Below are 27,687 nucleotides of genomic sequence, written 5' to 3'. Positions count from 1 at the left end.
TTCGTATAAGGAGTAAGGAAAGGATCCAGTTTCAGCTTTCTACTTATGGCTAGCCAATTTTCCCAGCACCATTTATTAAATAGGGAATCCTTTCCCCATTTCTTGTTTTTCTCAGGTTTGTCAAATATCAGATGGTTGTAGATGTGTGGCATTATTTCTGAAGGCTCCGTTCTGTTCCATTGGTCTATATCTCTGTTTTGGTACCAGTACCATGCTGTTTTGGTTACTGTAGCCTTGTAGTATAGTTTGAAGTCAGGTAGCGTGACGCCTCCGGCTTTGTCCTTTTGACTTAGGATTGTCTTGGCAATACGGGCTCTTTTTTGGTTCCATATGAACTTTAAAGCAGTTTTTTCCAATTCGGTGAAGAAACTCATTGGTAGCTTGATGGGGATGGCATTGAATCTATAAATTACCTTGGGCAGTATGGCCATTTTCACAATATTGATTCTGCCTATCCATGAGCATGGTATGTTCTTCCATTTGTTTGTGTCCTCTTTGATTTCACTGAGCAGTGGTTTGTAGTTCTCCTTGAAGAGGTCCTTTACATCCCTTGTAAGTTGGATTCCTAGGTATTTTATTCTCTTTGAAGCAATTGTGAATGGAAGTTCATTCCTGATTTGGCTCTCTGCTTGTCTGTTACTGGTGTATAAGAATGCTTGTGATTTTTGCACATTAATTTTGTATCCTGAGACTTTGCTGAAGTTGCTTATCAGCTTAAGAAGATTTTGGGCTGAGACGATGGGGTTTTCTAAATACACAATCATGTCATCTGCAAACAGGGACAATTTGACTTCCTCTTTTCCTAACTGAATACCCTTGATTTCTTTCTCTTGCCTGATTGCCCTAGCCAGAACTTCCAACACTATGTTGAATAGGAGTGGTGAGAGAGGGCATCCCTGTCTTGTGCCAGTTTTCAAAGGGAATTTTTCCAGTTTTTGCCCATTCAGTATGATATTAGCTGTGGGTTTGTCATAAATAGCTCTTATTATTTTGAGGTACGTTCCATCAATACCGAATTTGTTGAGCGTTTTTAGCATGAAGGGCTGTTGAATTTTGTCAAAAGCCTTTTCTGCATCTATTGAGATAATCATGTGGTTCTTGTCTTTGGTTCTGTTGATATGCTGGATTACGTTGATTGATTTGCGAATGTTGAACCAGCCTTGCATCCCAGGGATGAAGCCCACTTGATCATGGTGGATAAGCTTTTTGATGTGCTGCTGAATCCGGTTTGCCAGGATTTTATTGAGGATTTTTGCATCGATGTTCATCAGGGAGATTGGTCTAAAATTCTCTTTTTTTGTTGTGTCTCTGCCAGGCTTTTTTTTTGATAAAAAAAAAATTTTGATAAAAATTTTGATAAAAAAAAAAAATTGATATTGATACCAAATATCAGGATGATGCTGGCCTCATAAAATGAGTTAGGGAGGATTCCCTCTTTTTCTATTGATTGGAATAATTTCAGAAGGAATGGTACCAGCTCCTCCTTGTACCTCTGGTAGAATTCAGCTGTGAATCCATCTGGTCCTGGGCTTTTTTTGGTGGGCAGGCTATTAATTGTTGCCTCAATTTCAGAGGCTGCTATTGGTCTATTCAGGGATTCAACTTCTTCCTGGTTTAGTCTTGGAAGAGTGTACGCGTCCAGGAAATTATCCATTTCTTCTAGATTTTCTAGTTGATTTGCGTAGAGGTGTTTATAGTATTCTCTGATGGTAGTTTGTATTTCTGTGGGGTCGGTGGTGATATCCCCTTTATCATTTTTTATTGCGTCTATTTGATTCCTCTCTCTTTTCTTCTTTATTAATCTTGCTAGCGGTCTGTCAATTTTGTTGATCTTTTCAAAAAACCAACTCCTGGATTCATTGATTTTTTGGAGGGTTTTTTGTGTCTCTATCTCCTTCAGTTCTGCTCTGATCTTAGTTATTTCTTGCCTTCTGCTAGCTTTTGAATGTGTTTGCTCTTGCCTCTCTAGTTCTTTTAATTGTGATGTTAGAGTGTCAATTTTAGATCTTTCCTGCTTTCTCTTGTGGGCACTTAGTGCTATAAATTTCCCTCTACATACTGCTTTAAATGTGTCCCAGAGATTCTGGTATGTTGTATCTTTGTTCTCATTGGATTCAAAGAACATCTTTATTTCTGCTTTCATTTCGTTATGTACCCAGTAGTCATTCAGGAGCAGGTTGTTCAGTTTCCATGTAGTTGAGCGGTTTTGATTGAATTTCTTAGTCCTGAGTTCTAGTTTGATTGCACTGTGGTCAGAGAGACAGTTTGTTATAATTTCTGTTCTTTTACATTTGCTGAGGAGTGCTTTACTTCCAATTATGTGGTCAATTTTGGAATAAGTGTGATGTGGTGCTGAGAAGAATGTATATTCTGTTGACTTGGGGTGGAGAGTTCTATAGATGTCTATTAGGTCCGCTTGGTGCAGAGATGAGTTCAATTCCTGGATATCCTTGTTAACTTTCTGTCTCGTTGATCTGTCTAATGTTGACAGTGGAGTGTTGAAGTCTCCCATTATTATTGTATGGGAGTCTAAGTCTCTTTGTAAGTCTCTAAGGACTTGCTTTATGAATCTGGGTGCTCCTGTATTAGGTGCATATATATTTAGGATAGTTAGCTCTTCCTGTTGGATTGATCCCTTTACCATTATGTAATGGCCTTCTTTGTCTCTTTTGATCTTTGATGGTTTAAAGTCTGTTTTATCAGAGACTAGGATTGCAACCCCTGCTTTTTTTTGTTCTCCATTTGCTTGGTAGATCTTCCTCCATCCTTTTATTTTGAGCCTATGTATGTCTCTGCATGTGAGATGGGTCTCCTGAAGACAGCAGACTGATGGGTCTTGACTCTTTATCCAGTTTGCCAGTCTGTGTCTTTTAATTGGAGCATTTAGTCCATTTACATTTAAGGTTAATATTGTTATGTGTGATCTTGATCCTGCCATTATGATATTAACTGGTTATTTTGCTCATTAGTTGATGCAGTTTCTTCCTAGGCTCAATGGTCTTTACATTTTGGCATGTTTTTGCAGTGGCTGGTACCGGTTGTTCCTTTCCATGTTTAGGGCTTCCTTCATGGTCTCTTGTAAGGCAGGCCTGGTGGTGACAAAATCTCTAAGCATTTGCTTATCTGTAAAGAATTTTATTTCTCCTTCACTTATGAAACTTAGTTTGGCTGGATATGAAATTCTGGGTTTAAAATTCTTTTCTTTAAGAACGTTGAATATTGGCCCCCACTGTCTTCTGGCTTGTAGAGTTTCTGCCGAGAGATCTGCTGTCAGTCTGATGGGCTTCCCTTTGTGGGTAACCCGACCTTTCTCTCTGGCTGCCCTTAAGATTTTTTCCTTCATTTCAACTTTGGTGAATCTGGCAATTATGTGTCTTGGAGTTGCTCTTCTGGAGGAGTATCTTTGTGGCGTTCTCTGTATTTCCTGAATTTGAATGTTGGCCTGCCCTGCTAGGTTGGGGAAGTTCTCCTGGATGATATCCTGTAGAGTGTTTTCCAATTTGGTTCCATTTTCCCCCTCACTTTCAGGCACCCCAATCAGACGTAGATTTGGTCTTTTGACATAATCCCATACTTCTTGCAGGCTTTGTTCATTTCTTTTTCTTCTTTTTTCTTTTGGTTTCTCTTCTCGCTTCATTTCATTCATTTGATCCTCAATCGCTGATACTCTTTCTTCCAGTTGATCGAGTCAGTTACTGAAGCTTGTGCATTTGTCACGTATTTCTCGTGACATGGTTTTCATCTCTGTCATTTCGTTTATGACCTTCTCTGCATTAATTAGTCTAGCTGTCAATTCTTCCACTCTTTTTTCAAGATTTTTAGTTTCTTTGCGCTGGGTACGTAATTCCTCCTTTAGCTCTGAGAGGTTTGATGGACTGAAGCCTTCTTCTCTCATCTCATCAAAATCATTCTCTGACCAGCTTTGATCCGTTGCTGGCGATGGGCTGTGCTCCTTTGCAGGAGGAGATGCGCTCTTATTTTTTGAAATTCCAGCTTTTCTGCCCTGCTTTTTCCCCATCTTTGTGGTTTTATCTGTCACTGGTCTTTGATGATGGTGACGTACTGATGGGGTTTTGATTTAGGTGTCCTTCCTGTTTGATAGGTTTCCTTCTGACTGTCAGGACCCTCAGCTATAGGTCTGTTGGAGATTGCTTGAGGTCCACTCCAGACCCTGTTTGCCTGGGTATCAGCAGCAGAGGTTGCAGAAGATAGAATATTGCTGAACAGCGAGTGCACCTGTCTGATTCTTGCTTTGGAAGCTTCCTCTCAGGGGTGTACTCCACCCTGTGAGGTGTGGGGTGTCAGACTGCCCCTAGTGGGGGATGTCTCCCAGTTAGGCTACTCAGGGGTCAGTGACTCACTTGAGCAGGCAGACTGCCCCTTCTCAGATCTCAGCCTCCGTGTTGGGAGATGCACTGCTCTCTTCAAAGCTGTCAGACAGAGTCGTTCGCGTCTGCACAGGCCTCTGCTGCTTTAGCGGAGCCCTGTCCCCAGAGGCGCAGTCTACAGAGACAGGCAGGTTTCCTTGAGCTGCTGTGAGCTCCACCCAGTTCCAGCTTCCCAGCGGCTTTAGTTACCTACTTAAGCCTCAGCGATGGCGGGCGCCCCTCCCCCAGCCTCGCTGCTGCCTTGCGGTTAGATTGCCGCAGACTGCTGTGTTAGCAAAGAGAGAGGCTCCGTGGGCGTGGGACCCTCCCGGCCAGGTGTGGGATACAATCTCCGGTGTGCCGGTGTTACAGCGCAGTATTGGGGTGGGAGTTACCCGATTTTCCAGGTGTTGTGTGTCTCAGTTCCCCTGGCTAGGAAAAGGGACTCCCTTCCCCCTCGCGCTTCCCAGGTGAGGCGATGCCTCGCCCTGCTTCAGCTCTCGCTGGTCGGGCTGCAGCAGCTGACCAGCACCGATTGTCCGGCACTCCCGAGTGAGATGACCCCAGTACCTCAGTTGAAAATGCAGAAATCGCCGGTCTTCTGTGTCGCTCGCGCTGGGAGTTGGAGACTGAAGCTGCTCCTATTCCCGGTTTGGCATTTTGAAAGGTGTTTCCTTTGAATATTTTTTTCACGTCTAGTTCATAAGAAGCCATTATGCACTCTTAAAAATTTCTAGGATGATGATTATTTTTCATTCTAACCAATTTTACTTAATTGTGTCTATTCTATTTTTCAATTTATGTATGTTATTTGTTTATATACATTCATTTGTGGTAGAGGTTGGCATAATGCTAAGATCATTTGTTAGGATACTACATGAATTATCATAGTTTGATGATCATGGTTGGGTTAGCTTTTTCTTTTTCTTTTTTTGAATTGACTTTTTTTTTATTATACTTTAAGTTCTAGGGTACATGTGCACAACGTGCAGGTTTGTTACATATATATACATGTGCCATGTTGGTGTGCTGCACCCATTAACTCATCATTTACATTAGGTATATCTCCTAATGCTATCCCTCTGCCCTCCCCCTTCCCAACAATAGGACCTGTTGTGTGATGTTCCCCTTCCTGTGTCCAAGTGTTCTCATTGTTCAGTTCCCACCTATGAGTGAGAACATGCAGTGTTTGGTTTTCTGTTCTTGCAATAGTTTGCTGAGAATGATGGTTTCCAGCTGCATCCATGTTCCTGCAAAGGACACAAACTCATCCTTTTTTATGGCTGCATAATATTCCATGGTGTATATGTGCCACATTTTCTTAATCCAGTCTGTCACTGATGGACATTTGGGTTGGTTCCGGGTCTTTGCTATTGTGAATAGTGCCGCAAGAAACATACGTGTGCATGTGTCTTTATAGCAGCATGATTTATAATCCTTTGGGTATATACTCAGTAATGGGATGGCTGGGTCAAATGGTATTTCTAGTTCTAGATCCTTGAGGAATCACCACACTGTTTTCCACAATGGTTGAACTAGTTTACAATCCCACCAACAGTGTAAAAGTGTTCCTATTTCTCCACATCCTCTCCAGCACCTGTTGTTTCCTGACTTTTTAATGATCGCCATTCTAACTGGTATGAGATGGTATCTTATGAGTTAGCTTTTTCTTATAGTGAACACAATCCCACAACCAGGCTGTGCCTGTAATTTAGTCTACCTTTTCCTGGGTATATAAAAGTGGCTTAAACTAGGAGATAGCAAGAAAAAATGGATTAGTACTTTGTTGTTGCTGACATAAAGTAGATGTTAATAATCACTAGCTTGTAATTTCAAAAGGTAAAATTATTACGGGAGAACAAATAGAACAATGAAACTCTAATGTTGACCCCAAAACAATAAATTTAACTGCTTTTACAATAAATAGAATTAGTAGTATAAATAGCAAGTCTTGCATGTTGTTTGATTAATGAGAGAACATGTTTTCATACCTTTGAGAAGAAAATACTGAATCGTTGATGGAAACTTGAAAAAAGTGTTTCAGCTGCTACAATCATTTATGAAAAGCTTTTAAGTTACACTAATGAAAAAAATGTATAGAAACAAATATTGAAAAATTATGACACTAAAAATACAATCACTGACATTTGAATATAGTTAATTAGGGGAAAGCAGAGGTCTGAAATTAAGGAAAAGCAAAAATTGTTATACTCTTTTTTTTTTTTTTTTGAGATGGAGTCTCGCTCTGTCACCAGACTGGAATGCAGTGACACGATCTCAACTCACCGCAACCTCCAACTCCCTGGTTCAAACTATTCTCCCACCTCAGCCGCCCAAGTAGCTGGGATTACAGGCACACACTACCATGCCCAGCTAATTTTTGTATTTTTCGTAGAGATGGGGTTTCACCATATTGGCCAGGATGGTCTCAATCTCTTGACCTCGTGATCCGTCTGCCTCGGCCTCCGAAATTGCTGGGATTACAGGCCTGAGCCACCGCTCCCAGTCTCACACTCTATTTTTAGATGTTTGAGGCAATGACTAATATGCATTTTTATTCATTCATTAATAAATATCAAGTGCCATCATCCTATATATCATCTCATTTGCAAAGCAGTTTTCACATATGCTTCTCTTTATAGTAATGTCCTTTGAGGGTTGATGGCAACTAAGGAGTTTTGTCAATTAAATATTCCTAAATGTGGTAGGAATCTGCAAAGTAAATGCAAACGTTTATTTCCCTTTCTCTTATTAAAAATGAATTATCAAGGCCCGGCATGTCTTCTTGTAGTAGAGCGATAGAGGAATTATTCAGAAAGTATTATCAGTGCTCATATGTCACCTTGAATTCTGAGCATCCTATTTAGCACTCTAGTATGAAAATATGCCATATTATCATAGCACATTCTATAGAAAATCAAGCATAAATAGAATACAACATAAATAGCATAGTGAAAAGCAATAATGTTGAAAGCTGTATCATTTTTTTACTTACAAAGTGAACTTTTTTATAAGTTGAAACAGCAAGCAAATAAAATTAGCCGTTGAAGATTCAAAACTAAGAGTCAACAGGAGTTGCTGTTTGTAATTATTTATTTTTGTTGGAGATACAAGAAATCTCCAAGCTTGGCCCTGCTTCAAAGGAAAGAACGTTGGCTAGGTAGGGTGGAGGTAGGGGTAGTCGTGGAACTGTTAAGGAAACATTTATGTGAAAATACACTTATGATGTTTTAATGAAAGCTAAAGGATATACAGTGTGCTGGATTTTGTGTGCAAAACTTTCATTTTGTTCCAGTTAAATACTGAGTTCTAATGTACAGAAGTGAGAAATTTAGTGGCAAATCCAAAAAGAAAAGAAAAGAAAACAAACAGACTTCTCTTCATTCTGAAGTACCAAGGCAACCATCCAAGTGGTAGAAGATCTTCGGCACCATATGTGCTGTTCTTCCTATGGGGGTGACATTTTAAACTTAACTGAAATGACTGGGAGTATTTGAATTCTGCCAGATTCTTTTCACTTCATCTCAACATGGGATGGCTCTTCTCTGTAGAATGTATTCTTGGAAGAATCCACACTTCCTGCAAAAAGGAGGCTTATCATGGCCAGTGTCCTTTCATGTCATGTAGTTCACATCATTGAACACAACTCGGGGTCACAGCTGAAGGTCAAAACGTAGAGATGGCAACGTGAGGCATATTTGAGAGTCTGCATCTGGGCACCAATTTCCCTATCTCCCCATCACACATCTTCTTTCTGTCTCAAGAGTACCAAAGGATTATTTGTTGCTTTTAAACCTTGCTATTTGCTCCCACACTGAATAGAGATTACAGTCCCCCTCCAGCCCTTTAAAAGTCCAACACACCAAGCTTTGCCATGTGTGAGCAATCTACAGGCACTATTAGCCCCGCTTGAGTAGCTCTTGATAACACTCTCTAGGAAGTCAATTAAAGATGTCAGGAGGTGGGCTGGACTGCTTTTCTTTTACTAACAGGCATTCAGAGAGTGGAAGATGGAACTGTCAGAAACAGGTGATTTTGGGTTGTCAGGAGACTAAAGCTTCTGATTTGTTTTGTCTTTCCCCCTCATTATTTCAACTTTTTTTCTTTTTGTGATCTTTTAGTTTTTAGCCAGCAATAGCTATCTAATATGGAGGACAAAGCACTTAGTGTAATAAATGACAATAGCATTTGCTTAGTGTAAGTTTAAAATATAAAGAGAGATAAAGTCTTAGAAATTTGAGCATAGTGAAAATTTGTGTTAAGGAGTTAGTTTGTGTGTTAAAATGCCTGTATATAAATACAAGTTAAATGGCTGTTCACTAAGAACTGGTCATAAAATTTGATCGGTATTATATTAGAGTAATTCTCTGCACTTGCTTCCCATACAACAGGGATCACTTTCTTTTGCTACAAATCTTGACCCTTTTATTTTATGTGCTTTCACTGAGAAAGACTATCCAAAGAAGTAAATGACTAGACTTTATTCTAAATTAACATGAAGCAAAGTGTCACAACTATTTATCTAAGCTAATGAATGTAAGTGTTTAAACCAGATTATTCTGTCATCCTAAGTATTATTTTGTTCAGTCAAAATAGTATTTGTTAAATATTATATTAATTTACTATTTGTTAAATTAATGTAATAATACAGAAATAAACATTTTACTGCATTTGAGCTACAACCTAGTTATACATTTATATACCAGTCAGGAGAATTATCACTGTGGGCAAATATATACTTTATAAGAGACTATATATAACTTTAAATATCTCTATTTGATTATTCAAAACCATTATAATGCCAGGTGTGTGCTAAATGCCAAAAAATTCTTTCACTTAATCCTCATTGCCACCTTAGATAAGAGGCACCGTTATCCCCATTTCACAGATGAAGAAGCAAAACGTTAGAGAGTGTAAATAACTTGCTCCAAATGGCATAGCTGTTAAGCAACAATACCAGGACTCAAACCAAAGGCTTTCAATCACCAGAACATGTGGTTATAACCTCCAGAGAGCAAAGAATAGCTGAAGACGCAAGATTCTGTTGGTACCTGCAATTGCAGAAAATATAACCTGGAAGAATTATGTGACTCTGAGAAGTAAACTGTCTCCAAGATGGTAACATACAGTTTTGAATGTTTCAATAACAGTGAGTGAGGAGAGAGAAGAGATTGAGGCTGACTAGAAAGTTTGTGTTTGCTGGAAGAAGAGGCTGGCTTAAATTTTTCTTAAAAAGTGAAAACCAATCCTGAGGGTTTCCGCCTAGCCATTAGGAAAAGCTGCCGTAGGTCATTACACAGAAGAGGAATGTAACACTGATCAGCAATTCACTCACCATCACCTTTTGTTCTCCAGTTTTTTAATGAAAAAAAGTCAACTGTACAGAATCAAGCTCATGTTAGGGATTTATTCAAAGAAGCCAGTGTCATCATGAATTTTGAAGTAAAAATAGATTTAGCCTAATGTTCAAAATCACCATCTCACACCATGGCATAATAACTGATTATAATGAAGACCTTAGTTACTAAGTTAAATTATTTTTAGTATAGTTCGATTATTAGGTTAAGAAATTGTAAAATATGCCTGTTACATCTGATTTCACCACAATATTTTTAAAGTATAAGATCTAGAATTAAAAAGTGATCTATTTTCAAATCCTGGCCACATTTGTTAACTAGATGAACTTGACATCTTGGAACCTCTGTCTTTTCATTTATAAACCTGCCAACCTTAAAGGGTCATTGTGAGAATTCAATTGACCTTATAGACAAGAGATCTTGACCATTTAATAGACACTGTTTTATTCCACTCCACTAGACAACTGCAGTATTTTAAAATAAACATTCAGAACATGATTTTTAAAAGGTTATGGATGTGATAAGAAGTGATACAAGCTTCTGACATTTTTTCTGACCATTTGAATACATGAAATTTAGGAGTTAGTGTTTACCTTTGAAAATAAGAAACTACTAGTGTTTCACAGATCATTCAATGAGTATTACATTCCTTACTAAAACAAGAGATAAACAACTACCCATATATTGAGTCAACTCAACAATTAGACCAATATAAGGAACTTTCTACTAAAGATGCACGTGTAATAATTAACTATATCCAGTTTAGTAATGACAGCAATTGAAATTCATTATTCATCTGTTTATTCAATAAACACTTATTGTGCCCCTACTGTGTGCTAAGGATACCATTCTAGACTCTGGAAATACAATAGCAAGCAAAATGAACTTGGTTCCTGCCTTCATGGAGCTACCTTACATTTTATTAAAAGCAGATGGATACTGAACACAAACAAGAATAATTTTACACAGTACTATGTGATATTCAGGGGAGAAAGCAGAGGAATATGATATGTGTGATCTTGCTGCTTCTTTAGTTTGGGTCGTCCTAACAGGGAAAGTGAAGAAGTGATATGTAAACTGAGATTTGACTAAAAGAAGAAGAGAGGCGTAGGAAGTCATGGTGAGAATAACAGTTCACAGGCCAACTAAATAATGTAGAAACAAGACCCAGGGAAGTAACTGGCCCTGCTAGAAGAAGAAAAAGGCCAGCATGGCTGGGAAAGAAGGGAGCAGAAGAGGTAGATACTATGAGATGAGAGGTCATATCTCTTGAACCTCATAAGCCAGGATAAGAATTTGCATGTTTTTCTACATGTCACGGGGGCGGTGTGTGTGTGGGGGGGGGGGGGGGTGGTCCTTTGGAGAATTTTATGTAAAAAGATGCCAAGGTTTATTTTTATAATTTTAAAGAGGTTCCTCTGTCTGCTGCAGGAAGAATTGACTGTAGGATGGACAGGAGTAAGAGTAAGATTGTTGAGTTGGCTGCTGTATACTCTGAGAGATGTTGGTGGCTCAGACAAAATGACAGGAGTGGACGTGAAGAAAATCAGGTGGATTCTGAATAAGTTTCAGTCATTGGACCTTCCTAATGGTCGGGATGGTGTGAGTGTTCATGGTGACAGAAATGGAGGAGCAATAATAATTCCTTGAGCAATTCATAGCAGATGATACCATGTACAAAGACAGGGAAGACTGAGGAAATCAAGACTTGTATGGCAGAAATCATGAATTCCGTTTTGGTAATGCTGAGTTACTCTTAGACGTTCGAGGCACTGTCTAGCAGACAGGTGGATACGAGACTGCAGTTCCAGGGTAACTCAGGCTGGAGGCATATATTTTGGGATCATCAGCATGGAGGCAGAACCAGCAGGGGTTCACTCAGAAGAATGTGTGGCTGGGACACTCCATTTTGAGTACTATTTTTTAAGGGCAGGAAGTCTTTGGCAAAGTAGATGGATGAGTAATGGCTAGTTGGAAGGAAATTAGGAAAAATATTCCAGAAGACAAGGTAAAAAGCACACATTTAAATTAGATACATTTTAATGCAATGCCTTCAAGGTAATGATTTCATTATGCAGGAATTGAGGGGGGAATTTAAAAAAAGAAGGAATTTTCCACATATGAACCCTTAGCAAATATATATCTAGCACTTGTTGTAGATAAGGTACAATGGGAGAGAAACATGGAGTTTTTATATCTGTATTGGAGATAACAGCTAATAGCTAATTTCCCATTTTTTTCCATGGCCGTCTGACTCTTCAGTCTTATAAGGTATTGATATATTATGTAGTAAAGGAAATTAATCACAATATTTTATTAAGCCATCCACTGTTGTATGGAAGTCTTATTTGACCAAATATTTTAAATATTGAAAAGAAAATGACGGCTATATTAGTATACTTTTGTATTGTTTTAAATGATTTTCAATTGCTAGTAATCACCATCTCTCATAAGACTTTTTTTATAATTGAAAAAACAACAACAACTGAGACTCTGTGGTAAAAAAAAAAAATATGTTTTTAGAGCATGCAATTTAATTATTGGTCTCCTTAATATTTGAGATTTATTGAAAATATAGAGTGAACCTTTTTATTATGCAAATTTATTCAGTTCTAAAAATAACTAAATGATAATAAAACATTCTTTTTTTCTTTACATCATCTACAGTAATGAAGCTGTTACCTCTCAGTATGCATTTTAATGAATTTTAACCAACATTTTAATGAGCCAACATTATTATAGACCCAAGGATTAGACAAAATTGAATTTACCGGTATTGAGGAAAGTTCATCAAAAGTTAATTATACTCTTTAAAGATGGAATATAATAATTTTATGATAAACCATCAAGTATCATCCTATATGAAAAATTGTGCTGATGGTTAAATAACATTATATTTATGCTGTACATAGATATATTCTGCATCACACTTTAAAAAAATTAACGATATTTTTGTTTTTGTATATTCAATCTGTATGAAATATAAAAGGCATAGCATATCAAAGAAAAATAAATTAATATTTTTATAATATTAGATTTTTCAAAAAATATTTTTTAAGGAAATCTCTGTAAAGAATTGTTATATTAAAAGTTTTTATTTTTTTAAAGGAGGAATCATTTATAATTTTCTTGATTTACTTTTTTTTTTTCTGAGACGGAGTCTTACTCTGTTGCCAGGCTGGAGTGCAGTGGCACTATCTTGGCTCACTGCAATCCCCTCCTCCTGAGTTCAAGCCATTCTCCTGCACCAGCCTCCCCAGTATCTAGGATTACAGGCCCCTGCCACCACACCCAGCTAATTTTCGTATTTTTAGTAGAGACGGGGTTTCACCATGTTGGCCGGGATGGTCTCCATCTACTGACCTCAGATGATCCGCCCGCCTCGGCCTCCCAAAGTGCTGGGATTGCAGGCATGAGCCACCGTACCTGGCCTGATTTATTTACATGAAATAGATTTATGAACTCACAACTTATAATTTGAGAGAGAAAAATAACTTTTCATAAAATTGATAATTTTTGGTAATAATTGATATTTTGGCTTCTATAGAAGATGTAGTAACAACTATAAGCCACTCTCAAGTAAACCACAGTTAGTAATACTTGTTCCTTCCTTTAGAACCTCCTCACTCTTTATTCAGTATTCTACTGAGGCACTGAAGGGACTTAAGTCTCAAATCAAAAGGTTGTCATCGAATTTGTCTTTATGTCTCTTGTGCCTAGTTCATAGTAGTTAATGTTAAATGAAAAGAAAGGTCTTTCTCAATAGTAAAGTTTGTGAATTCTTAGTCTATCTTTGAAAAAAACTCATCAGTTGAATTGTGTATTTTGATCAGGCTTAAGTTAAGGGCATGCTTACCAGCATCCTACAGATATTTTATTGACATTTACATTTCAAAGCACCTAATTGTAGAAAATTGCCATTTGTGTCACTGAATGACTCTTCTAAGAAACTACGTTTCTGTACTCTCTTCGCAACTCTTTGTGTTAAATCCAGCTGGGAAAGATAGTATAATTTGAAAACACTCTCCATCAATATACTTTTTCTTTATGCATTGAATTTATACATTGGTAAACATACGTTTTAATAAGTAATTAAGACATTTACAGGGTTTTAAAGAAGCATAAAGTAGATGCAGGGAAGTCTTCCTCCCTTATTCTTTATTTTCCAGTATTTTTTTTTCCTGCAAATGCATTTGTTGTTATTAGTTTCTTGTGTGTTCTTTCAGAGATTGTTTCATGTGCAAGCACATTCCAGCATGTTTCTTTTCCTTTTCTAATTAATTAAATCATACAATGCATATTTCAAACCCAGCTCTGAAACTCCCTGCTCCCGAAAGACTTATTAGGAAAAGAGTTTCCTCCATTTTACCTTATGGAATTTTAAGTGTGCTTGTCCCCAATAACTCATACTTTTAGTTTTCAGTTGGTGGGTTTTGAGTTAGGCATGGTCACTTTCTAAATCTCTGTAGTACCATGAGTGGAACATCTTTCACTGAACTATCTTGTGCTCCTAAAGTGTGCTGTGTGGAGACGGCAACAAAAATGCAGCACATACTTGAGTTTAAAAAGTGGATGATTGAAAAATAAAACCCTTCTGTGACTTCACAGAGGTAGTCTGAGTTTAAAAAGTGGACGATTGAAAAATAAAACTCTTCCGTGACCTCACAGAGGTAGTCTCAACAACTAGAGCTGGTTGAAAAGTGAAAAATAAATATCTAAGTTTGTTATCAATTTAACAGAGCAAAATTAAAGGTCCTATTAAAATCAACTTTTAAAAATGAACTAACTAGGTAAAACTTACTGGGCAAAATGTATACTTTTTGGTTGGGAAGAACCATGGATATTAGTACTGTATAACATAAAACAGTACCTCTAAATATGTTTGCTTTTAGAATTATATATAAATTCCTACTCCTTTAATACTTATTCATAGCGATGATCACTTTTAGCAATTGCGAAGTAATTGATTGACCCCTAAGACATTAAGGTCTGAAAAATGTTACATATGGGACAGGGTTATTGAAGATTATTATTATTGTTGTTGTTATTATTACTTTTCTTGAGACAGAGTCTCACTCTGTTGCCCAGGCTGGAGTGCAGTGGTATAATCATGGTCCACTGCAGCCTTGACCACCTGGGCTCAAGCAATCCTCCCACCTCAGCCTTCAAAGTAACTGTGACTATAGGCGCACACCACTACGTCTGGCTAATTTTTGTATTTTTGGTGGAGATGGGATTTCACCATGTTGCCCAAAATGGTCTCGAACTCCTGACTCGAACCGCCGTCTCATGGCCTGTCAAAGTGCTGGGATTATAGGCGTGAGCCACCATGCATGACCTCTTGAAGACCATTAACTATTGGACAGTCAAAGGAATTAAAAATTGACAGCCGTGAAACTCATTTAAGATGAGATTCAAAAGTAAGATTCAAAGTCTTTCTTGTTTACTACACTACATCTAATTCCTAATGACAGTAATTCTTTTAGGAACGACTTCCTTTACTTTTCATTGTACTTTACAAACATCACTTGTGTAGGCTTCATAACCAAAGACAAAGGCCTTTTTTAAACCTTCATTTTACAGATGAAAAAAGCAGAAGCTAAAATGGCTGAAGGACGTGTAATAATTTAATAATAAAAGTAGATAATCATCTGGATAATAAAAGTAGCAGAACGGAGACAACCCAGGCCATGTGACTGAGCCCGTTATCTTTCCCACAGTGCTGTGCTGCCTTCCTGCCAAACAGTAGCGGCTCCATAAACACTTGTTAAATGGGAGTTCCAAGTCCCTAAGAGGAGCTGGCATATGGTGGAGGAGATTTAGAGTGCATTCCAGAAATAGAGAACAAACTGTGTTTAGGCCCTAAAAAAGAAAAGAGCATAGTACGTTTCAGGACCTGAAGAAAGGCCTGAGGAAGTGCGGGTTGAGCATTATGATTGAGGGGACAAAGAAGAGGCTGTAGACATCATTTTGGAGAATAGACCACATCGAGTTACAGGGGGAGGAAGGGAACTATTCAGCCTGAATTTCCTGGAACTGTCCTGGAATGGTTATTAATAGTACTTCCTTTGGATTTCAAAGGTGTTCGTTTGGAAGGTGAAAAAGAAAGTTATCCAATTCTTAGGTAATGTTGAAGATTTTTTTTAAATTTCAGAATGAATGAATGAATGCATTTCCTCCTTTACTGCTTGGGATATTAGAAGGAAAATGAAAAGTCTTTTAGTCCATATTTCATACCTGTCACTTTTATCAACTGAGAGCAGCTTCAGTGATTGGTTCTCCAGTGATATATTGAAGCCATTTGTCATAAGGCCCTCACCCTCTAAAGCAAAGGTCTTTCCTTTAGGTAAATATGGGGAAAATATGTCAAGGGCAGTATTAAACATGTGCATTAGAAATTACTCAATCTGTGTATAACATTTGATTATTTACTATCCAGTAATTTACTTCAAAAATTATCCCATTTGCCAACTTCAGATTTTGTTGTTGTTGTTGCTGACATTTTAGACAACTTGACCTACATTCACAACAGCCATAATTTGTTCATCAAGAGTACCAAGAAAACAAGGTTCTAATTTTACTGTTTGTAGACAGTTTTTAGAGGGAGTAAAGTTAATGTGGTGCGTGAAAAAAGTCAAAAAGAGATTAAGGCAGTTTGTGAGTTTTAGTAGTAATATGGCATAATTAATTGCCTTGATTAAGTCAAAATAATGGAGGTTTAGTAGACTTTCTGGTAAATCTTATTTATCAAGTTTGGTATCATCCCAGGGAGAGAATCTAAAACCATCTCATGCAGCTAAGTAAGTAGTAACTACAATGTAGAGAGTTGCTTCCTCTCCACACAGAAGGGAATGGCTATGATTGTTTTTTATCTCCAAGCATTCTGAGAGTGAAAGTGTAGTAAGTCCTCAGGCTAGGAGAAACAGGGTAGCCCAGGGAAGAGATATAGAGCTAGAGACTCAGAAGGCAGTACTGTTTATTTTCTTATTGTTGAGCACATACTCTATGGATGGCCAAGGTGGCTCCAGTGTGTATCAGAGGAAAGGAAGGATTTCATTGAAAACTCTACCTAAGAAGGCTTCCTTCCAGTTTCACCTAAGATGTGAAAGTTTCATTAAAGCATCCATGAATTTTAAATATTTAAATACTTTTGAGTAAAACACATATTATTAATTCTCTTCGTGAGAACTCAGTATTACTTATATCTTAAAAAGATACTCAGTATTTGTTGTTTGATATCAGTTTGTCTTTAGGAATATAAGAAATCGTGCTTTTCATAAGTAAACAAAAATCTTCAAGCACATTGTTCTCCAATCACTGTCAGTGGTGTAATATGAGTTTTCTGAGGTAATTTAAATTTGGTATTTGGGACATTTGCATTTATAAAAAGTACTTGGATATGCTCCTTGCTTCCTCTTCTGCTGAACTGTCAGAAGATGGTGATGCTTTTGAAGATTTATGGTAGATGGGTAATGAGATTGCTGAATGTTAACTACTGTATACGGAATTCATTTAGTAGCAAAAGAAAAGAAGGTTACTGGGTTTGGGATAGAGTAGAGAAGTGATAGAGCTATTTTTAGTCAGCGAATTTAAAAAAATCAGTATGATACTTTCTGAATTAGGATACATTTCAAGCCTCTTGTCATGTAGCAATCAAGTAGAACATTTCCTGAAGAATATAGGATGCCAAATTGGATCTAATTCAGCAAAATTCATGATGGTGTAATGCCCATATTTTGTGATGTGGACATATCAAATTTTAATATTGGAAGACTAAGACCAAAAAATCCACAAGCATGTGGAATATGTTTTTTAAATTTAAAATTCTAATATAATCTATGCAGTTAGGCTTTGGTTATGTACCAGTGCAAAAGAGGAACATACACCATGTACTCTCAAACTGCTCATTTTTAAGTTTATGGATTATGATGTGATCCATGTGAACCCCCCATCTAGGACCTCCAACGGTAATGGTTACAAAATGTGTTGTTAAAATAGCTAAAACAATGGAAAGGGTGAAATTAGCAGAATGAAGTTGTGAGCCCATAGATATAATTATAAATTTCTACTCTATTCAGAGATGTGTTGAGTTTCAGGTAGAGGAAAAAAAAGATAAAGCAACAGTAGTGTGGAAGTAACTGGCAGAGAAGGTTGACCTTGACCTTCTTTTCCTTCCAACCCTCATTTCATCAGCAGGGGTGAGATTACTTTGAGACCCTGCCAATAGGTAATAAATAACACATAAATTCCAGGACACCCTTGCACTGTAGGGTGCCCTAATGTGTAATAATCCTTAGACTATTGAGTTTATAACTCATGACATCTGGCAGTTACTTGGCGTTGTAATTCATGTTGATCATGCACATCAGAATACACGACGGTAGAGAAATATCGGAGCAATAACACGTTGATTCCAAGAGAGGCTAGAATGACAAAAGATGCTGCCAAAGCTGTGTGCCTCTGTGAACTGTGCGGTGGAATGCTGTGAAAGCCAATATCTTCAGATAAGGACTGACAAGGTGGGAGGAGAGCAGCGATCTGTTGGGATCCAGAATAATGCAGCACATTGATAGGTACAGGATAACACTCTTTATTTCCTTTGTGCAAATGGACAACTATAGCTATAAGTCAGGAATGAATCTTGAAATTTGGATTTAAATACATACTTAGATATATTTTAATTTAAATGTACGTGTAAACAAATGTATTGAATTCAAGTTTTGTATAAGTATACACGACTGAGATTTAATACTTTAATTTTTGTTTTCTTTGGTCTAATGGTAAGGTAAGGGCTAAATGGGGAGGGAATGCAGAGAGTTGGAGAAAAATGAGAAGCAGCAGGAAAATAAGGCAGGCATTCTGCAGAGCACCTGTAACATGCCTACCGGGTGCCTAGCAGCCTAAGTACTTTGTCTGAAGACATGAGCTAGGCCCATGGGACATGAACCAGACTGAAAAGCTAGAAGCAGACAGATGGTTATTTGTAATCATCCTGTAAATGTAAATTCTTTAAAGCTGGTGGGCTTGCTGGCTCTATCATCTATCTGTCTCTCTGTCTCTCTATCTCTCTGTCTATCCCCAAACCCAGATCTAAGAAAAGTAGGAGGCCGTATTAGAAGCTTGAAACAATCTGGTGTTTCCCCTTGTTATCATCTTAAAAAACACTAATTAAAAACACTAAGCTAGCCTGTGTAGTTCTTCATTTTGAATTGACTGTATTATATTTTCTTATGCCCAAAGTTATAAGCATTGCTTCGAACAAGCCAAGACAGTTTTGTCCGAACTGGGCAGATACTGAAAGGCAGTTGCTCGTGGAGCAGAACAGAGCATTTTGGGGACATGGTGAGATGGCTTTTGTTCTGCAGCTGAGGAAGGCATTGCCTTGCACATGTTTAGGTTAGTACTGGCATTTCTAGAAACCATCCTCCTCACATGCTATGTTTGGACACAATCTCTAACTTGATCTGGTTTCTTTGAGCTTTCTGTGATTTTGGAGACAGCAATGCCATGTGAACAATTCTGTGGGCGATGGCTCTTTAAGGGAGAAAAAAGAGGAACTGATTAAACATTAATTAGCTTCAATCCACAGCTTCCTCATAAGTTAATGGGTAGGCTCTGCAGATCCCTGTCAAATATCACATGCTAGGCTTTGCCAAAAATAGGACTTCCAAGTGTTGAAGGCACGCCAACTGCTGGCTTTTTAACTGCAAACCAAAGGAAATGATTGCCAGAGACAGGCCGAGAGTCTGCCGTGGTCAGATGTCACCAGTTTGCAGTGCCACATGTGATCCAAGAGTTTATGAATGATCTCAACACTTGGTCCCCGAGGAGAACATATGCATTACAGAGGTTATGGATACAAATTACAGACAGCACAATGTTTCCATGCAGTTTCTAAGAATCCTTCAGCAAGTTCTAAACATTAATGGAAAACATTAAGGAAGACTTGGCACTCTTAGCAGGACTTCAGATTATCTTGTGGGTGAGGACAGAACACGGCTAAAAAAAGGATTCAAGAATAAAGACTTGGCTAAGAAACTCGAAGCTGGCCATTCCTCCTGTGTGAATGATGCTTGTGTTTGTGTGTTTTATTCCCTGCAGAATACTAGACTTCACAAAATGCTGTGACTTGAAAATGAACAAGTCACAGGGCATTCTTGTTTATTCAGTATGCTCCAATTCATACCGCTGGTTTATCTGGATCATTCGCTCAGTGAATGTGCCCGTACACAGAATCTCCTTGGAGGTGGGGGTGAGAGCGTCTTGTTTCAGTGGTGTCATCATGCTGCAGGGTGCCAGAGTGTCAGCTTGCACAGCGGCCCCCGGATGTCTCCCCACTGAGCTCTTTCTTTCCCATTCCCCTTCTGTGCAGAAGAAACCACTTATGACTTATGCCCACATGTTCAGATGTTATTGTCTATTTGACTGGTGGCTAGCCCATCCTGACCATGTTTTGTTCAGTTGTACCAAATGTAGTAAAGTAGTCTCTTGTGAATGACAATCTTTATTCAGTTGTTTCGTCATTAAAACTTCAGAAAAATACAAGATTATTATGCCGTGTCAGTGGGGAGCTTCTCGTTGAAAAGGGAAACTTACACTGGCTTAAATATAAAAGGAAACATATCTAGACAGTCCAAAGCTAGCACAGTTTTCAGAATTAATTTGTCCAGCCATGTCCTTAAAAACCCAGATTTTTTTTACACTCTGTTCATAGTTCCAGTTTCATCCTGAGGCTCGAGCTCCCCATGGGTTCAAAGCATGGCTGCTACCTACAGCCACACAGTTCAGGAAGAGAGAGGATGCTTTCTTCATGTGCAGAGTGGAAGTTCTGAGCTGCTTGCTGGCTGGGGTTACATCCAGTCATTCCCTGTGGTAACTGGTGGTGGTGGTAGTGGCCGTGGTGTTGGTAGGGCTGGGGGAATAATCTGTGCTAGTTTTATGAGTGGCCATCACTTTTTTTTCCTCTTAATCCATTGTAATAATTTACTATGATATACTGTAACTTGTGCTACAAGTTTTTCTGGCTGACATAAATCTGTTTTATTCTTTGAGTCGTTGATTTCTGATCTTCTTGAACTATCTGGCTTTTATGTTACAGATACATGAGCATGTAGATAGGCAAGCCAAGGATTCTATTTCTCAATTCCAAACAACTCAAACTGTTCTTCATAAATGACATTTTAAAATCAAATTAAAACATTGTGGTCTATTTTATGTAATAAAAAAGGGCTGCAATACACATCTCAAAGAGGAGCACATCAATTAAATCAACCAATCAATAATATTTGGTTAACTTTTCTGATACCCTTCAACTTGAGAGCTCTTTGGAGGGTTACCCAGTCCAGTTAAGTAGATAAGGAAAGACTTCAGATGAGTGAGTCCAAAGCTGACACGGAATGAAGAATATGTACTCCAGAAAGGCATAGGCAAAAGTAAGAGAACAAAGGGACAGCTAGGAGTGACTTTCAGGCAGAAAGCCCATCATATGCCAACGTACAATGATAATTAAGTGTTCCTTCACATCCCTAGGGCGTGGCGGTAACAGAAATGTCCCTGATGAGCCTGGAGACATATGCAGGGACCTGATTCCAAACAACATTTGAAATCATATTAAGAAGAGAATTGTATCTTGAGAGCCATTAAAAAGTGTTAAAAAGGGAATTGACATGATCACATTTGCATTTTAGCTAACTCATACTAGCTACAATGGAAAGTTTAAAGGAGAAATCAGAGAAAAAGGTCAAGTAGGATATTCTTACAGTAATTCATGGAATAGATAAGGACATTCTGAACTAGGGCAGTGGAGAGAGGATAAATAGACCCAGATGATATTGCAAATCAGTGCAGCATGATGACTGTGTAAATTCTAGTGTCAGACACACTGGGTTCAAACCCCGTACTTACCTAACACAGCAGATGAGGCTCCAATGACCTATTCTATATCCATAACACAGTCTTTGGCACATAGTATGTACTCACTAAATTTTGGCTATTATCGTAGAACAAGTTATTTTAAAAATCGATTAAAAGTGTCATTATAGGTGCCTGTTAATTAGTTTTTAAAAGCAAGTTTTAAAAATTCTTACTGAAAATCGGCACATAATTATATATATTATATGTATGGATAAGTAAAGGCTCCTGAGTATACTTCTATTTATCATAATTTAGTGAAACTGTATTTGCAAACTAAAATGTATGTCCTATAAGGAACTGCTTGAGACTAGAGGTCTTCTACTGAGAAGTCTGGATGTCATCGTGCCACGTAGCTCCAGCAGTTCTGACACATACACAGAGACAAAACCTTACTGCAAGAAAACCTTGTGTTCAGTGTTGTTTGGGTTACCTGTGGTTTTCAACTGCTGTTGGCTATACCTTTCATTACAGTTTTTTCTTAGATTATCTTTCACACAATATTTAGTTGGTTGTAGATAGTATTCTTTATTCAATGATGTGTGCCAGTTCTTTTATCAGGAACATTTTAGGCTTTACCCTTCTAATAACTTCTTTGGGGTCATGTGCACATTGTGGCTTAGAAATATATCTTTCAGAAGTCCATTAATTATACAATCTCACCTCATTGTCATTACTAATTTGTTTTAATAAACTAAGATGGAAATGACTATGTAGTGATTTGCCTAGACTGAGGTTTAAAAAAAATTCTAAGAACTATTGATTTAAGACAAAACAGACAGGGTTTGGGATGGGAAAGAATATGGGATTATAAGGAAGCAGGAGTCAAAGATATAAGCTCTAAAATCACAGCTGGACATAAAACTTTTTAAAGGCACTCTATTAGTTACCTATTGCTTCGTAACAAATAGCTGCAAAATTCAATGGTGACTTGAGTCCTCAAGGGTGTTTGGACTGAGTGCCTTGGTTTCTTGCCAACCGTTGGCTGGAAGGTGACTTCAGATCCTTGCCAAACTGGCCTCTCCATTCTGCAACATGGCACCCAGCATGATCAGAGGAAGTATATGAAAGAGAGTAAGAGAAGAATTCAGACTTTCCCTCTAAAGATTCAATAACTTAGTCTGCTGAAATACGCTGACAATAGACATATTAACACGAGAAAAAGGCTACATGTTTACTACACACACGTGTGCATAGAAGCCACACAAAATATGAGACTGAAAGAAAGGTCAAATACTTGAAACTTAATTATTCTCTTCACAGAGGAGAAAGAAGTGGGAGATACAGGCAATTTTAGAAGAATAAGTGATTTTTTGAGGAGATGAATGGGTCTGAAGAACAAAGGGTGGCCTGGGACAAAGTTTCCCTGGGCTCTGGGTGCAGTGTGAACTCTGGTCTTTCTTCCTGCAGTATGCACCAGTTTCCCCTGGTTAATGAGATATCTGAAAAAGGAATTCAAATAATTGAATATCTTCTGAGGACAGGATCTTTAGGTAGACAGGAGATCGTTAGAGAAAGCTCTTTCTTCTATTTGCTATTCACTGGGTGCTCTTAGTTTAAAGTCTAAAGTGGCATATTTTGGGGTGTCATTTTCTAAACCCCAGTGAGAGAGAGAGAGAGAGAGAGAGAGCTAAAACATGCAAGTCACAATCTTTTATAACTTGATCTTGGAAGTGGCATCCTATCACTTTGTAACATTCTGTTCATCAAAGGTAAATCACTAGGTCTAGTTCATGCTCAAGGGGAGCGTATACACAAAGGGAATAAATAACAGAAGGGAGTGACCATTGGAGAAAGAGCAAGGGCCTACCACAGGCACTTGTCATTCATGACATTCTTGTTAATGTATTTGTTAACCAAGTCATGGGAGAGCGTTGAGCACATGACGACATATTCAATACATACTTGCAGAATTTTAATTTGTCAAAAATCTCTATGTCATAGATGTGACCTATATTGTATCAAGTACTCTAGTAATTTAGAATGTTCCAATTTTCCAAAATAATTTCCTAAGTCATCGTGCCTCCCAATGTAAAAAACAGGAAAATATAATTCAGGTTATATTATGATTAGCTAAGTGAACTATTTATATGCGTTTTCCAGCTCACGTATGGAAATGAATATTTGGGTTCTAGCCATTTACATATCCCCCCCACCCCACTCCATAGAGATTTGAAACCCTGTATTCTATCTTAGATCTACAAGCAAGTTCTATATTAAAATGTACCTACTGTATCCTTTTTCTTTTTAAATGAAATTTTAAAAATTGTATTTTTATCTGACAAGCAATCGTATGTCTTATATATTTACTGGGTACAATGTACACCTGTTAGAAAAGCTACTATCTGAAAGATGAAAGATAAATATTGGTAAGGGTGTTGAGAAAAGCAGACCCTTGTATAGTTCGTTGGGGCTCAGAAACTGATACCCTGAAATATGTCACTAAAGCAGTGTCTGGGGTAATATCCAAGGTTCGTTGTCTCGTGCCAAGGAAATCAAGGACACGGACACACAAGGAGTGAGTTTAAGAACAGAAGTTTAATAGGCAAAGGAGAAACGCGGCCTTGTGCAGAGGGAGGGGTTCGGAGCCCTCCTCCCAGTGTGCGACCAGAGGCGGCTGGTTTTACAGATGAGCTTGAGGATGCGATGTCTGATTCCACAGGGTTTAAAGGATAGAGTAGGGCAGGTGTGTCATTTACATAGCGTGTGGAGAAGTTGGCCACCCCACCTTAACCTTTATTATGCGGGTGAGTTCTCTACCTGGCTGGCACCATGTTGCCTGCTTTTTTACTGCACCTGTGGTGACAAAAAAAAAAAAAAAAAGCAGAAGGCGGAGCCTCTGTGTTGAACAGACTTGGCTTCCAGGTATCCCTTTGTGTTGGCACAGCTGCCAGCATTCACCGTGCAAGCTTCTGGCTTGCTTCTCTATGTCTGCAGCTCCATTTTACAGGCTGCTCTTTGTTAGAAATTATTTGGGGCTGTTTTTTGTTGAAAGGGAAGCCTCGCTGAGGACTTGTGTGCCCTCACTATCTGCCTACATAATTTCTAGCTCCTGTAGCAGCACTTGGACATGCTGAACTGCAGAGGAAGCCTGGAGATCTCTCTGACCTTCCTTCCTCCAGACCCCCATCTCTCAGTCCTCTGTGTCTCTCAAAGCACAGGATGAAGCCGTTCTCCAAAGTTTCTTACCTGCCTAAAGTCCGCACCTGCCAGAGAAGACAACCGTTACCTCTGGCCCTTCCCTGGATGTTCAGGAACTCCAGTGATATTGCAGGAAGGAAGACGGCAGTTGGACAGCAAACCTGGGCAAACTTTTCGCCAAAAACCATGGTCCCTTTGTGAGCTGAAAAGACTTTGTCCCAGGCTCTTGTATGTTCTTGAAGCTTACTGACTCTGCCTAAAAAGTATCTATCCTTCCTCATCTCCCTTTCCCCTAAGAAACAGAGTATATAAGCATCGGTATACCACAGCGATATTAGGCAATGACTCTGTGATTCTCCTCAGGGCACGCTAATACATTTATATACCTTTGCTCCAAGTAATCTGCTTTTTGTGAGTTGATTTTTCAGTGAAACGTCAGAGGGCAAAGGGGAGGCTTTCCCTTGGCCCCTACGACTTGCTATAAATGGACATTAACACAGCCATTATGGAAACAGTATATCGTTTTTCTTTAAAACGTCACGTACTGCTACGCTCTCATCGGATTTCTTTCTCTTCATCATATTTAAAGACTTTCTGGAGAATTAGGGTAACACACACAGTGGTATGTGCTCTTCTTTTGACATACTTGTCAAGCCACACTTGAAAATAGAGTTTTCAGTTCCTTCCAGGGTAGAGGATTTAGGGGGAATACACACACACACACACACACACACACACACACACACACTTACAATTTGAAATTGCTTTGCTGTTCTCTACATTTACAAGACCATTTCAGTTCTCTTCATCCAACACATGGGAATACTTCACCATGGCTAACACTTTCTTGTCTTTATTGGCTCCGATAAAGAGCACAGGGCAAAACCAAGGCAGAAATTAATAATTAGCACAAAAATGGGAAGCAAGAGATGTTATTTTATTTTTCTTACATTTATGAATGTACAGACCCCAGAAACATATAAACAAATATCAGAATATACATACCTTCCTTCAAAATTCGAGAAGAGTAAAAATGATTTTACTCCTTTTTCTAAAAATAAGTTCTAGGCTTGCTGTGCTGGAACCTGCTGAAAAGCATGTTGTTCACCTGAAAGAGAGAAGAAACAATATCCTGAAGACTTAGGGTGAAATAAATGATATCACCAAACACAAACGGATATACTGAGTGCTATACAAACCCCAAAGAGCATATTACAAGTTGAAGAGGGTACAGTATCAATTATATCATTATCTCACCCTACTCTCTGGCTGAATAGTCTGAAAGCCTAAAATTACAGTTGATGTTAGATTTCTTGGCTTCATTTGCAAATTGGAGTCATTTTCCCCCTTTTTGTTGAATGCCATAAACACATGTTTTATTGTTAAAGAGTAGCAGTCCTTTTAGTTTGTTATGATGTTTTTCTTCTTTTTGTCCCTCATGTCAAAGGGCCTTTAAAAAAAAATGGATTGTAGCAAATTGGTGTAACATTGTATTTCTGAATGATTTGCAATGGTCTTAAGTACCATTTGTGCTTAGGCTTTTTGGCATACCATTTTTTAGGAGACCAGATCTGGAGAAGGCCCTTCAACTGGCCAGATGTGCCATTTTGGAACAGATTGAGGGCCTGCCAAAACACCATTTGTTGCCAGTACCGGATATGGTAGGGGTGCTCATCACCCTGTTACCATATTTTTGCACTTCTTAACATTGCATAAATAGGCAGCTGTTCTGTATTTAGAATATAAATGAGCCACCAGCTTGCTCCCTGGAGGATTTACCTGCAAGAGGGAACCACAGTGTTAACCCCTTCTCATCAGGTTGCATGAATGTCACATTTAAATGCACTCTTTCCTCAGCCCATTCAGAAGCAAAACCTTATGCATATAAATCACACCTTTCTTGCCAGTTCGACAAGGGGGCCAAAAATACGCAGTTCACCGTGCTAAAATGGAACACATTTCTTTAGCAGTGAAAGCGGTAAATTAATCAGCTTATAAACTGAGAGTGAACAATTTGTGCTGAATTATTTCTTACTGCTCCTTCAGTAAGAGACAAGGTTCTCTAATCTCATAAAGGGCCATGACTTCATTAAGATGGAAAACCGTGTTAAAGGATGTGTTGTAAGAGACGAGAAAAGAAAAACCCTAGAAGTCACTGAGTTGTCTCTCTGGAGCTCTTTTAAGGACAGGGAGTTTTATTTATTTGGAGAATGACAATTAACCTACAGACTTGGCACAACAAAGAAGCAGAGTGCTGAACCACTTCAGCACTCTGGGTCTCATTATAGGACACGGAAGGCAGTTGGTTTGACCTAATTCCCACTCGCAGCACGTGATTTACATACCAGGCTACCACAAGCTGCCTAATGTTGATTTCAAACAGCTCGATGTGTGCGGGTGTCTGTGTGTGTGTGCGTGTGCGCGCGCGTGTAGGTTCCTTTTACCTCGAGGTACTTTGGAACCAAACATGTCAGTGTTGGAATGTCCAAGCACAGAAACAGTGAAGCCGGTCAGGAAAAGCCGAGGCAGTTGTAGTATATGGTACATTTGCTGATCTCAACTACTTTTTTGAATGTTTACCCTAAAATTGACGTGGCTCTGATTTACCGCATGAACGCGGTCCTCTAGGGCTGGGCCATCTCTTCAGGCTTTTCATCTTGTCCGGAGCAGAGAAGCACAAGTAGATAGATAGGTGACATTTGGAGAGGCAGGCATGCCAGATTTTCGGTGGTTACAGCGGAGGCCCAACCTGCTGTTCTCCTTAATGAAAGGAAGGAAATTTCAGACAGGCAAAACTGCTCTAAGGGATATCTCTGCCCTGAATGTCACGCTGCCCAGATGTCACTCGGCAGGTGGAGTTGCAGAGAGAATGAAAATGTAGCCCTGCGTATGTGGGTGCTAGTGTGCTGCAG

At 38.6% G+C, this 27,687-nt stretch overlaps 1 protein-coding gene across 5 annotated transcripts in view; it reads left to right on the top strand.

Moving 5' to 3' along the window:
- Window positions 1-27,687, top strand: part of ROBO2 (roundabout guidance receptor 2) — a 1,747,433-nt gene that overhangs the window by 1,546,414 nt on the left and 173,332 nt on the right. The window lies entirely within an intron of this gene.

The sequence above is a fragment of the Piliocolobus tephrosceles genome, chromosome 2, assembly GCF_002776525.5.
Source record: "Piliocolobus tephrosceles isolate RC106 chromosome 2, ASM277652v3, whole genome shotgun sequence".
NCBI lineage: Eukaryota > Metazoa > Chordata > Mammalia > Primates > Cercopithecidae > Piliocolobus > Piliocolobus tephrosceles.
This window is presented reverse-complemented; position numbering and strand designations above follow the sequence as displayed.